This window comes from Lissotriton helveticus, chromosome 1_1, assembly GCF_964261635.1.
Source record: "Lissotriton helveticus chromosome 1_1, aLisHel1.1, whole genome shotgun sequence".
NCBI lineage: Eukaryota > Metazoa > Chordata > Amphibia > Caudata > Salamandridae > Lissotriton > Lissotriton helveticus.
The window spans coordinates 1,674,253,280-1,674,265,779 of record NC_136057.1 but is presented as its reverse complement, the minus strand read 5'-3'; the positions used below and the strand labels follow the sequence as shown (position 1 = coordinate 1,674,265,779).

At 47.3% G+C, this 12,500-nt stretch overlaps 1 protein-coding gene across 4 annotated transcripts in view; it reads left to right on the top strand.

The window, feature by feature from the left end:
* OS9 (OS9 endoplasmic reticulum lectin) overlaps positions 1 to 12,500 on the top strand; it is a 270,743-nt gene that overhangs the window by 64,370 nt on the left and 193,873 nt on the right. The gene's annotated exons all lie outside the window — the stretch shown is intronic.

Here is a 12,500-nt window from a genome sequence, read left to right as displayed (position 1 = left end):
ACCGACAGATGTCTTTGACGGACCAGCATCTTTTTTGCCTCTGGTGCCTTGAGCGCGACCACAATGCAATGACCTGTGTCGACTGCTGCACCATGCACCTTAAGCCCTTGAGAGAGTGGTTCCGCAAGCTCCTTGCCGCTCAACATGTGACATTGGTCCGGTCAAGAGGAAGGTCCCGGGATTTGTGACAGAGCCATTGATCATAGAAGTCACCAGGGCATTTGGGTAACTCCCAGAAAAAGAGATTGAAGTCGAAGAGTTTCCCGGGAGGCAGACTGACCCCCGCCCAACTCTGCGAATTTTACGAGGCCATGCACCTCATGTTTGGACGGGGCGCTAGTCGTACCACCTTGACCTTCTCCAATGCCGGTCCCGACGGTGCTGGCAGCGAAGTCCCCATTCTCATCTCCAACTCCAACATGGAGCTGGAGGCGCATGGCCTGTCGCCGGTGCTGACTGGAGCCTTCCCTCTAGGCCAGAGCCTGAGCCCTATTCCTGCAGGCTAGGACTTGGGGAGGATTGGGAAGGGCCACTGGACCCTGAAGAATACCAGCCCCTAGACCCCAACAAGGACTGGACGAGGATTTGGCAGATGCCAGTAGACTAGACATCTCCCTAGATACAGGCATGGTCTCTCCTCCTACCATGGCTATGATGGAGAAAGCTTCTTTTGCTGTGGTGGTGAGAAGGGCGACCGAGGTCCGGGTTCTTTGCGTGGCCTCAGTGGCATTCTAGACTAATGTCTTGACAGGGGTGCTTCAGCTGGGAATGACCCCCGAGAACTGCTCTCATTTAATGAAGCCCCTTGCTGGCACCCAGCTGGAACTGGTCCAAGCCCAGTACAGGGACGCCTGTGAACGTTCTGCTGCATGCTGCCATTGCCCCGGGGACCACAATATCCACATGGGCCGCTCCACCCCAGAGAGCTTGGTAGTCCAAGCCTCCCCCTCCAGTGTAAACCCTGGCACAATCCCTACCACCCCACTGGACATAAAATCCAAGAGGCTGGACCCCTTAGGCAAGAAAATGTTTTGTTCCACCATCCTGGCACTGCCGTCCACAAACACCGTGTGCCTTTTGGCCCGTTATTCTCATGGACTATTGGATTGTGTTACGCAGGTGCTGCCAATGGGTCCTAGGGAGTTCAGGGCCATAATCTCTCAAGCTATGACAGATGGGAAGGATGCAGCCAATTTCACTATCTGATGTGGGCTGGACACAACCGTCTCACTAGGCAGAGCGTTTTTTTTGTCAGTGGCCTTAAGGCACCATGCCTGGCTGAGAGACTGCTTTTTCAAAAGGAGGTCCAAGCCTTGTTTATTGACCTGTCCTTTGATGGTTCCCATCTCTTTGGAGACAAGACAGACTCAGTGCTGGAGCGCTTCAAGGATAGCAGGGCTATGGCCAGGTACTTGGGCCTTTCCACGGCCCTCCTCCAGCCCCAGTCCGACTGCTCTTCGTTTTGCCCCTTCGGAAACTCCATTTAGGAAAGTTTGAAGACTCACCTGTTTAATATATAAGCTGTTGACTTGGGGTTGGTTACCGGTTTTGATGGTCCTGCTGCTAGAGCCGGGACACTTACTTGGGAGCAGCTGAGCTCTTTACACCCCAGATGGAAGTGTCTGACCTGCAGCAGCCGGTCGCACACGTAGGTAAACCGCACCAGCGGTGTAAGGGCACACTCAGGTGCAATGGCAAACCTGACCTACATTTACAAAACATCATGTCCGTACCACTTCCTAATATGTGCTGGAAGGATGTGCACACTTTCTCACTGCAGTACAGTGGAAAAGGGCCCGGAGCCTTAGGGCTCCACCCGAGAATCAGCATGCACACACCGGCTTGTCAAGGCAGGCCAGTGGCTTGGGTGTCCAGGGCACCCCTGGTGTCTGTGCGCTATCCAGCTTACAATGGTGGCCCGGATTCACGTTAAGCACTTCCTTGGTGCCAACGCTCACACCAGCCCATCTTTGCAGGCTGATGGCGGGGGGCCTAGCAATATCACTGGCGCAAGGGCCCAGGCCGACCGGCACTAGCAGGCCGGACACAGCCCCAGTACAACTTTGGTGCTAGCGCACCCACCACTTGTCCGGACAGGCGGATGACCAGTTTCGTCCTTCAGCTAAGTGCCACTTCCTATGAGACGTAGGAACTGACCTCAAAGGTAGGGGGACCCCACCTAGGGGCTCTCCCCTGTTCGGCAGTGGTCATGCCACTCGCCTTGCCTGAGCTTCACTCCTTGGGACGCACCCTAGGGCCACTCCGGTTTAGGGGAGGCTCCCCATGGATCAGCTCACCGGTGGAGAAGCCAACCTGAGTAGGAGACATAATGGACCTGCAAGTCCCCAGGGTCATGATCAATGCCACATCCCTCTATTCGCCAATGCCATACCCGCCCTGGGTATATGGTGTATCTTTTCATAGCGCACTCCCGAGGACGACACAACCCAGTCGTGCGACACCCCACTCCTAACCTGTGTGAGGACAGTGCTCGTACCTTCCCACTGCAGCACAGTGGGAACATGCTCCGAGTTCTAGAGTCAGGAACAGAGAGTAGGCGAAGACTAGAAGGACAAAAAAAGCAAAAAGTTTCATATTCCCTTAAGAAGGCCATATCCAACACCCTCCATCAAAGGAGGACTAGTGCTGTTGTTCACAAACATCTCCACCATGTAGTACTGCGACAAACCAGGCCAGGTGGGTTTGTGGACCCTTTGTCAAGAAGCCCTGCACCTCTGGAACGTCTGGGCATTTCCCCGGTGGTTCAACACCTGGCGAGCTCTCTGAATTCCAGGGCGGACAAACCCAGCTGAAAATGCCAAGCGGATCACTTGGTTAGATCTGTTCACCACTGCTGAGAACATGCAATGTCCGCATTTCTGCATGCTGGAGTTTCCAAGGCGGCTCTCGCTCGGAGACGCTTTTCAGTAACTGATGCCTTATCTGGACTAGACTCTATCTATCTGTAGATTCCTTACTTACCCACTCACCCTCCCTGCTCTACAAACAGATTTCCTAGGGTCAAGGCTGTTCCCCTCAGGGCCCTAGTCTTCAACATCAGTGGTCGGTGTTCTACATGTCTCCTGTGCTCCTGGCGTGAAAAGTCGCGAATAGAAACTGACATCAGTACGCTGGGGTGGTGCTTTTAATGCATCACATAAGCCCCTTCCAGCACAAATGACAGCGACTACACCACACAGAACCGACAATGCCGCCTACCAGCGTGCAGGAGTACTGCTCACGAAAATTTTCCAGATCCAGTCGTACGACTGGGGCTAATTCTAAGGTAGGGAATCTGCAGCTAGATCGAGTCTCTGGCAGATAAGTTGTTACCGAAGGGAAGTAACTTGTTTTTCATGGAACAATGATGAAGAGCGCCTCTCGAACAAGTTATTTACATGAACTTTAAATGCATATTTTCCTCACATTTTATCTGTATTTATCCACAGCTACTTATTTTTCAAAGACTACCTATCTTACTTAGTATTTTTACTCATATATATGTATGTTAAAAATATACATTTGAGCTTGGATACCTGTTGGATTCCTTGCTATTCTAAGTAATCGCATGCAATACAATGTTATGTTTGTCTAAATGTTGATGCTTGTGCAAAAGTTGCCAGAGAGAGTACTGGAAACCTATGTCCTGAAGTTACTCCCATTGATCTAGAAGATGTAGTGACAACACTGGGAATTAAAGTACCCATGTTCTATTTTTATATACAGGCAGTGATCGTGTTTTCTATCTAAATATTTGCGTACAATCTGAGACCTGAACTTTTGTTGTTTTTCTTTTACTCACACCATAGGCACACAACTCTGTTAGTGGCTTTGTGCATAGGATTCTTTGTGAGCTCTTGTATTGGCCTTTTTTTATGTCTCGGCTAGCGTAGGCTGCGCACATGCGTAGTCTCGCTGGCGAGATTTAATGAGTTAGAGTACGTTTCACTAGCGAGGTTAAGCTTTCCATTGGCTAGCATCACCGTTCATGATAACGGTGGCCAGCCATTGGAATAGAGGTTCCAGTGACGTACTATTTTCTCTTTGTAGTCCGTCCCATTCGGACAGGCTTCCTTGACTTACATGTGTGGTAAAAGGTTTCTTATCTTCTTTATGGGGCGAAACAGATGGCCCCATAAAGAAGATAATACACCTTTTACGCCAGCACCTCTCTCTTTACTCTCCGTGTCGCCACTCTCATTTCTATTCACCCTCCTTTGTCTGCATCCTTCCCCCTCTGCCGTGAGCAAAGTGGTGCGGCCGGGAATCGTGGCGAGGGCAAGAGATCCCAGCTTGGCCGGTGGGACTGCATCATATCATCCTGCCATTGCACTAAGCTCTGTCCTCAAATCTGATTGAGCTTCTAGTAAGTGTCGGCAGCTGTCAGTATTGCATGCGACTGAAGTTATTGCCGGAGGTCTGACACGCAAGAATGTCTAAAGACGGCGGACATGGCACCTCGCCGCCCCGTGGCGGCAGTATAATATGGTGGGCGCTGCAACAGGGAAACGGCTCTGCAACTGGGCCCCCGGAGGCTGGGAGAAATGCTGACTGCTACCATTTTAGATTTAAAAATACACCTGGAGAGCAATTTAAAGGATCATAGTGAAGAAGATATCATATCGCTGCAACCTGAATGCGCAACCTGGATAACCTTTTGGCCTAGCGAACTGTGGAGCAGCTTATCACCCCCTCGTACTGGTTGTATATGCGGATTCTGCGCTGCCCACAGAGGGGGAGAGGCATAGGGGCAGCTCCCCTCGATCGCACGGGGGGGGGGGAATACCAGGTGAGAGTAGTTGGTGGGGGCCTCACCGATCTGTGTGATCCTCTTACAAGCATTGAGCCAGACGATGTCTGTTCGTTATGGGCACCCTGCAGCTTGTTAAAAACAGAGAAAGGAACAGATCTAGTGTTGCGCTCCCATTGGCTAGCCTGGTCACAGGGCTGCCTAACTGTATTCAGTTGACACGCCGGGCGCGGAGTACCAGCACTCGGGGCTCTACCCGCTCTCTGGTTATGCGATGGCAAGCAGCCGCCCCCACCGTAACGGCAGCAAGCCTTCGGCTGCGCCCAGGCCCCACCGTGCCCCCGCAGGCCACGGCCAAGAGCCGCCCGCCACCCACGGCCTCTTCCCCGGCGCGGCCGAGCCTCCGGCCCTGGCCCGCCCCGCTCCAGCAGCCTGAAGAGCCAGAACGGGCCAGCCCCCAAGCAGCCTGCCATCGTCTGCCCCTGGATGAAGAAAGTGCACGTCAACACGGATAAGCATCGCGTGTATCCTTGTCAGCGGAGCCCGTGACTCCGTTTTCTTTTTTTTCATTGCTATTTATTCTATCGTTGAAGATGTTTGGTGGCTCTCAGAACAAGCTACTGTTTTCGGAGTAGGTTGAGCTGAGTTTATGTGCGAGGCAGACAGCTATATATTTTGGCCTCTTTTTGGGTTCAAATTCTACCGGGTGGTATCATCCCTTTCAGGGTCCCGCAGCTTTGCGTTGGGAAGCTTGTTTCCGGTCCAGGGAAGGCATGGCTTGGCAGTTCGGGCTGGACTGTTCCCATGAGGCACAGGGTCAGACTGATTTGCATATAGCCATGTCTGAACTGGGTTGGCGGAGTGGGCTAAAGACGGTGATGGATTAAACCCAGATCTTTTGACTGGGTGTGAGTGTTTGATTGGTTCAGATGATCCGTCCATCACCACCCCCTTTTGTACCACTTTTGGCCGCAATAAGTGTGGCAGGGTATGCTCAGACGTGAGTCCCTTGCTCACTTTGCCACTGGATTCAAGCAAGCCGGGCTGAAGAAGGCTGTAATGCCAGAAACCGGTCCTCGGAAGCTTGTTTCCGGTCCAGGGAAGGCATGGCTTGGCAGTCCGGGCTGGACTGTTCCCATGAGGCACAGGGTCAGACTGATTTGCATATAGCCATGTCTAAACTGGGGTGGCGGAGTGGGCTAAAGAACGGTGATGGATTAAACCCAGATCTTTTGACTGGGTGTGAGTGTTTGATTGGTTCAGATGATCCGTCCATCACCACCCCCTTTTGTATCGCGTTGGGTGATGGCATGATCGCGCCATGCTTACTTTGTTAGTTGTTTACATTTTGAACGTGGTAATTATCATTGAATGTGTGCTCATAGCATTGTAATGGACAATGCTGAAAGAGTGTAATAACGAGGAGGCTTGTATGGCACTACAAACAGTTGCACCTAGGCACTGCACAGTTGGTAGAAGGATGACTAGCTATCGGTATCAGTTTAATTTCTAATAGACCGGTAGTGTTACCTGGAGCAAAAAGTTATAGGTTGTTGTGTCAATATGATTTAGCCCCAGTCTAGCGGCCCAGCTCCCCTCCAGTGGATACGTTTTGGAAACTTGACCCCCTCCTTAATCAAAATCGGTCTCTCAACCATCAGATTTCTGCAGTCACTAAATCTCTCTGTTGTCTATGTGGGGATTAGGCCTTAGCTTCCCTTTTTTTCTCTGTTGCCCATAGGGTAGTTGTGGCATTTAAATTATCCAGTCCTGTGTGGACTTAAGCAATGTTATTTGCTTCGGATTCTCTAAACCATTCTTTAGTCGTCCAGACCAGCAAGAGATTAGTGATCTTTCCCTGGGTTCCTGCAATAGATATGAATTTTAAATAAGCAGTCATGCCTCTTCCTGTTCCAGAGAAGTGGTAGCTTTTTAGCTGGAAAAGGCTGAAGGTAAAATACTTTTGGACAATGGAAAATGTTTGTGGGGTTTATGGATGTTTATTTTATTGACCAACTAGCTCCTTTAGGACAACACACTACTTTGTTACATTCCTTAGCAGTCCGCGTTCAGGCACATGTGCATTTCCATCCTGCTAGTCATTCAAATTTCAAAATGACCAAACCAGAGTGCATTTTCATATATCTCTTTACCCCAGAAAAAGGGAGAAACTACAGTAATTGCATACCTTTTCTTAAAATAAATTAAAGTTAGCTAATAACTAAACAGATAATACTGTCCAGCAAGATATATAATGGTAGACTGAAAGGGTTATTTAAATGCAGTTGCTGTAACTTTCCTATTAGTTCAAACAGGTAGTTGCAGAGTTGTATTTTCCATGCACTGCAGCAGGTTCAAACAAGCATTAAAATGCAATAGGTCTCGCCTTTTCTTAAGTTAAAGCCATTCACTTTGCTATACAATACCATTAGCAAAGCAAATGGCTTTAACTTAACCAAAGGAGAGACCTGTTGCATTTTCAATGCTTGTTCTACACAGCTTACCCTTTAAATATAAAATGGTAAATATTTAGCAGGCACCTGAACACAGCTGGAATGCCAATATTTGCTTTACTTGTTGCATTTACTTAGGTTGCTCAAGATGAGGAAAATGTCATCCTAGACAGGGTTTGAAATTAATTTTGACTAGGTATTAAAAGTGACAACCAAAATTGCAATTGGTGATTTATATATATATTTGATACATTCTGTGAAAACGTAGTTTTGAGCACATAGAGTCCAGTGGTTCCACCAAAATCTTACCTGGCAAGTCTGACTCAGCCTTGCCTGAATTGTGCATCTCTCTAAATGTTTTCTTAGCCTTTTTTTAGCCAGATAAGAGTGGAGGTACTTGGGGACCACAGACTTCTCTTAAAACAACCATTGGCAAAACCAGTAGGTCTCACCTTTTTTCTAAAGCAGACCTATTGGCTTCGCTAATGACGAGAAAGAAAGATTTTAAAAATGCTTTTTGCCAATGCTGTGCAGCATTGGCTTCAGGAAAACAAGTGACCTGGAAGGGTGTGAGGACAAAGTGGAAGGGGCATGGTTAAAAAGTGAATGTTGCTGAGTGGTGGCGTATGGGGGGGGGGGTAGGTGGAATGGATGGGGTGCAGTCACGCAGTTTGGCAAAGTGGGATGAGACCGCAACAAGAAACTTGGGCATGGGGTTTAAAAAAAAGAAAAATCAGATTGGGAGAATTGGGCGAAGTATTGGACGAGCTGAGGTGGTGGGAACAGCACAGAAAGCTAAGGGACAGGATTTGAGGGTCCAAGCAGCATATCAAAGAGAGAACAAGAAAAAACATGCATGTAGTACTGAAATGAAAAGAAACAAGCATTGGCATAGTCAATAGGTCGCGCCTTTGGGACCTTATAAATATTTTGCCTTGCAATTTATTATTTTTTTTTTTGGTTTTATTACAAATTGAGTACCTTTATGAAATTACTTTAGATGTAGACGAAAAGGGAAAAGCAAATGCCGGGTTAGGCACTAACAGCCAGATTCATCAAAGGAAAATCGGCTTTGCAAGCGCTATTTTTGCATTTGGGATTCATCATCCCAAATGCAAAAATCGCAATTCTAGAAATCGCTAAATTGCGATTAAATGCATTTAAGGAATCTCAATTAGAGATTCCTTAAATGCAATTCATGACCCATTTTAAAATTGCGAATTCGCAATCTGGGGCCGCTATTTACTGCGAAGTCTAACTACGTGGTAAATATCAAAAACTTTGAAAAATGCACAAAAGTGCATTTTTCAAAGTTTCATGTTGCGCACACACATGCCCTAAGGGCATGTGTGTGCGCAACATATGTGCACACATCAATTTCAGGGGTGCAACAGGGTGTCCTTTGTACACCCCTGCACCCTTGAAATCACAATCTCAATTTGCGAATCGCTAATTGCGATTAGCAAATTGAGATTGTCTTCCCATTCATTTCTATGGGCCTCTAAGGCCATAGGAATGAATGGGGAGATATTCCTTAATTGCGACTCGCAATTTGCGACTCACAATTAAGGAATTAGTAGAAATCGCTATTTTTTTAGTGATTTCTTGATGAATAGCATTTTGCTATTCCTTAATAGCGAATCGGTAATTTTCGCTATTAAGGAATCGCAAATTTGTTTGTTGATGAAACTGGGGGTACGTTTTTCACTGTGCTTGTGCAAGGGACAGATTGTGAAATGCACCTAAAAGAGACCGCTACTAGTTGAACTATCGACTGGGATTTTCTAAGGCCTTAGACCACAGTGATGAACAAACGCCGCTGTCACTACAGGCCACAGACATAAAGGTTATCATGCATGATCACAAGTAGCATTACAGATGGATACATTCATTGTAGGCACGGGTAGATTAAGTGATTTGCCCAGAATCACAAGTTGATTGAGCTTCCAGATTACCTGAAGTCGCTGCACGTCTGCACTAGGTTGCAGGTTAAAATGCGCTACATAGTCAGTATTACATTATAGTGTATCATCCGCCGCTAAAAGTCTCCCCTCCTCAGGTATCCAACTTTAGGATGGTAGACAGGAGCCCCACCCTCCCCACACAGATGAGGGAGACGGCATTATACGGATTGTATAATCAGGTTCCACTGAGACAGGTAGGTGAAGCCACATGGGCTTTAAATGAGGAACAGCGTTTGAGAAGGCAGCACCCCCTACCCCTCTCCAGCCTTTGAAAGAAGGAAGAGACGGGCGCTGTACAGGGCGCACCCTGCTCGCACCACCCATGCAGCCTAGGTGCTCCCCTGCAGTCCCATACATACAGAACATTTGCTCTTCACGCCATCCATTTTATCATTTTAAGTAAAAGTACATTTAGCAGCCTGTCCCTCTTTCCTGCGCACCCCCGCTCTAGTTCTTTCTCTCTGTCTCTCTATTCTTCCCACTTACTCTATCTCTGTTTGTCTCCCTCTATCAGTGTCCCTGTCGCTCTCCTGTACTTCATCTTCCTTTGACACTTTCCTCTGATTTTCTTTCTAATGTTCCCTCTTTTCTTTCCACTACCTTCGTGCCCTCTCTTTCTCAGTCTCTCGCTTTCTCCCTACATCTCTCATATACTGTCTCTCTGCATGGACTCTCTCTCTTCGCTGGTTTTGATCTCTACCATGTCTCCCGTTCTCTCTCTTTTCTCTCCCGCTCTCTCGACCCTCACCCCTTCCTATTTCATGTGTGAATATTGTTGTTTCTTTCCAGTATCAGGGAAGGCTTCTGTTTCATATGCAATTGTATTTATGGCTCGCTTTTTCGAGATATTTTAACGGAGTAAGCCATGCATAGTTTGGAGTAAAATAAACCCGCAAAATAAAGGTAAATTCCCGTTCCTGAGTCACTGCACATTGGCTCCTGCAAGCTTTTTATACTGATCATACTCTGAAGCGCTTAGATTAACACACCATTATGCGAAGCGCTACCATAGGTAAACACAATAAAGCAATTTGTTCCTGTTAAATAACATCCTGCAGGCTGGGTTCCCTGTTAGATTACTGTACAAAACTACACGCCGAACAGATAGCATGGTCGGTTGCGCACTTGCACAGATCTACTGACTGCACCCACTGTCACGACTGAGCCGACCACCCTTCCAGTGTTTGATGCAACTAACAACATTCAGTTGTGTATTAACAACGCGCACTAGTGAAGAACGTTCGGGAAATTGTGCATGTGGTGTCGCTACATAAAATATCCCCATTATTAATATTACACCTACCTGACTTGTGTTATTTTGGGGGTAGATTTCGATGCAAAGTAAAAATAGCTCAACGATATGGTGTCTGGGGCGGGGGGATCTTGCAGTTAAAACCAGATTACAGCGAACAGCAACTTGTATAGTGGGGGGGGGGGCACATTTAATTTACATATATTTAGATTCGCAGACATATTACTTCGGACAATGCGCGATCTTTTAGGACACCAGTGTGCACTAGGCAGAATGATTCCTGTTTTTTTTTATAATGCATTCAAGGGATTAGGGGAGTGTGGGGGGCCCAATGACCACCTGATTCCCCAGTTTCCTCTCTGGGACCCTGGTAAACGAGCTGAACATGAAGCCCCTCAAGCACAGTGGGGGGAGGGGGGGGCAGTAAGTTGAGGTATAAAGGGGACGAGACTTCCAGGCACACATATTAATGCATTTGGAGGCTGGCTTTCGGTCCAATGGTAGGTCTGTATCTCTGATCACCATCCCAAGTGGATCGATTGCTTCTTAGGTGCAAGGAGCGACAGAGGAAAATGGCGCATGCCCCTGGGGGCCCTGGATTTTTTTGCAACAACGGGGTGTTTCTGCATTTTATGTTAGCAGGCACACCTTTGTAAATGGCTTGTTTGGAATGAGCGACGAATGTCTGACCTGACCTACGTCTGGAGCTAAGGGGTTTAAACCCAGATTGATATGTTTCTTTGACGCCCCACCTTGCGTTGCGTCACTGTCAATCTATAAAGGACACACCACAAATGTACATACATATTTTAAACGCAATGTGCTAGGATAGCCTACTACGATGGTACTCCTTTTATCAACATCCGTAAAGAATATGCTGAGCCAGCGTTGAAAGAACACACACTACTCTGAAGGGGTTGCGTGCCAATCTCTGCAGCATTCACAGAGATGAGTCGAGTCAATGGTGCCAGCCAGGATGCGGCGCTGCCATGCCAGCAGCAGGGTGAAGCTGACTAGTGCGTGCACATCTTCGGTCCGTCCATACGCGTGCACATCTAGCTGTGGAATCCGTATCAATTCCAAAAGGCTCTCGCATGGCGAGAGCAGCGCATGTGCGCTACTAACGTAAGGCGAGACCTAAAAAGTAGCTCCCATAATTTAAATGTTGACAGATTGCAAGTTATCCAACCAAAAGGATGTCGGGGGGAGGATGTAGCCTTACGGCTAGAGTGGCCGACCATGAAACTGGGGAACCAAGTTCGAGTCTCGGCAGCGACACTCAACATCCTGTAATTCTGGGCAAATCACTTAATGTCCCGTGCCTAACAAAAATGAATGTGTCTGCATGTAACGAAATTGGTACTCATATAAAGCACTCCGATACCCGTTCTCTCTGGTCTAGTTCACGCTATATAAAACTTAAAATTTTTTTTTAAAAAAAAGAAGGTTAAGAAGTTGTTTCAGTGAAGGGACCAACACAAGAAGGAGGAAAGCCACTGAAGAAGAAGAAGAAGAAGAAGCAAGCAAATGAGTGACCAGAAAGCCAACCGAGGTTAATAGGTAAGCTGGCCCAAAGCCCACTGTAAGTTTTTGGTATGGTTCAGAGACATCTTGTGACAGTGGACACCTAAAAGTTGCCTGTAAGTGAGTCCTGAAAATTCAATCACCCTATCCTAATATTTAAGCTGTGATTACAACCTGAGAGACGTTTTGGGATTGAAAATACAATGTAAAGTTCTCCACCAGGCTGGGCTCCCTAACCTGCCTTATCCAGGAGGTCATTGACTCAATGGTTCTTTTTCTTATAAATAAATGTAACCAACTATGGCTCGGCTACAGATTTTTGTGTGACTCTATTTAATGTGTTACTGTTTGTATATGGTATAGGAACATAGGCCCATATGAGTGAAACAATTTTGCAATTCTTAACGGTCAGAATCGCTATTTTCGAAAAAATGCAAAATTGCCTTCTGATATGTATGAAAGGCATATGCGATGTTGCAAAATGCAATTTTTTCCCCCTTGTAAAAATCGCATTCTGGGAATCGCAAAGTATGAAATCTCAAACAGGAATTTCCTAT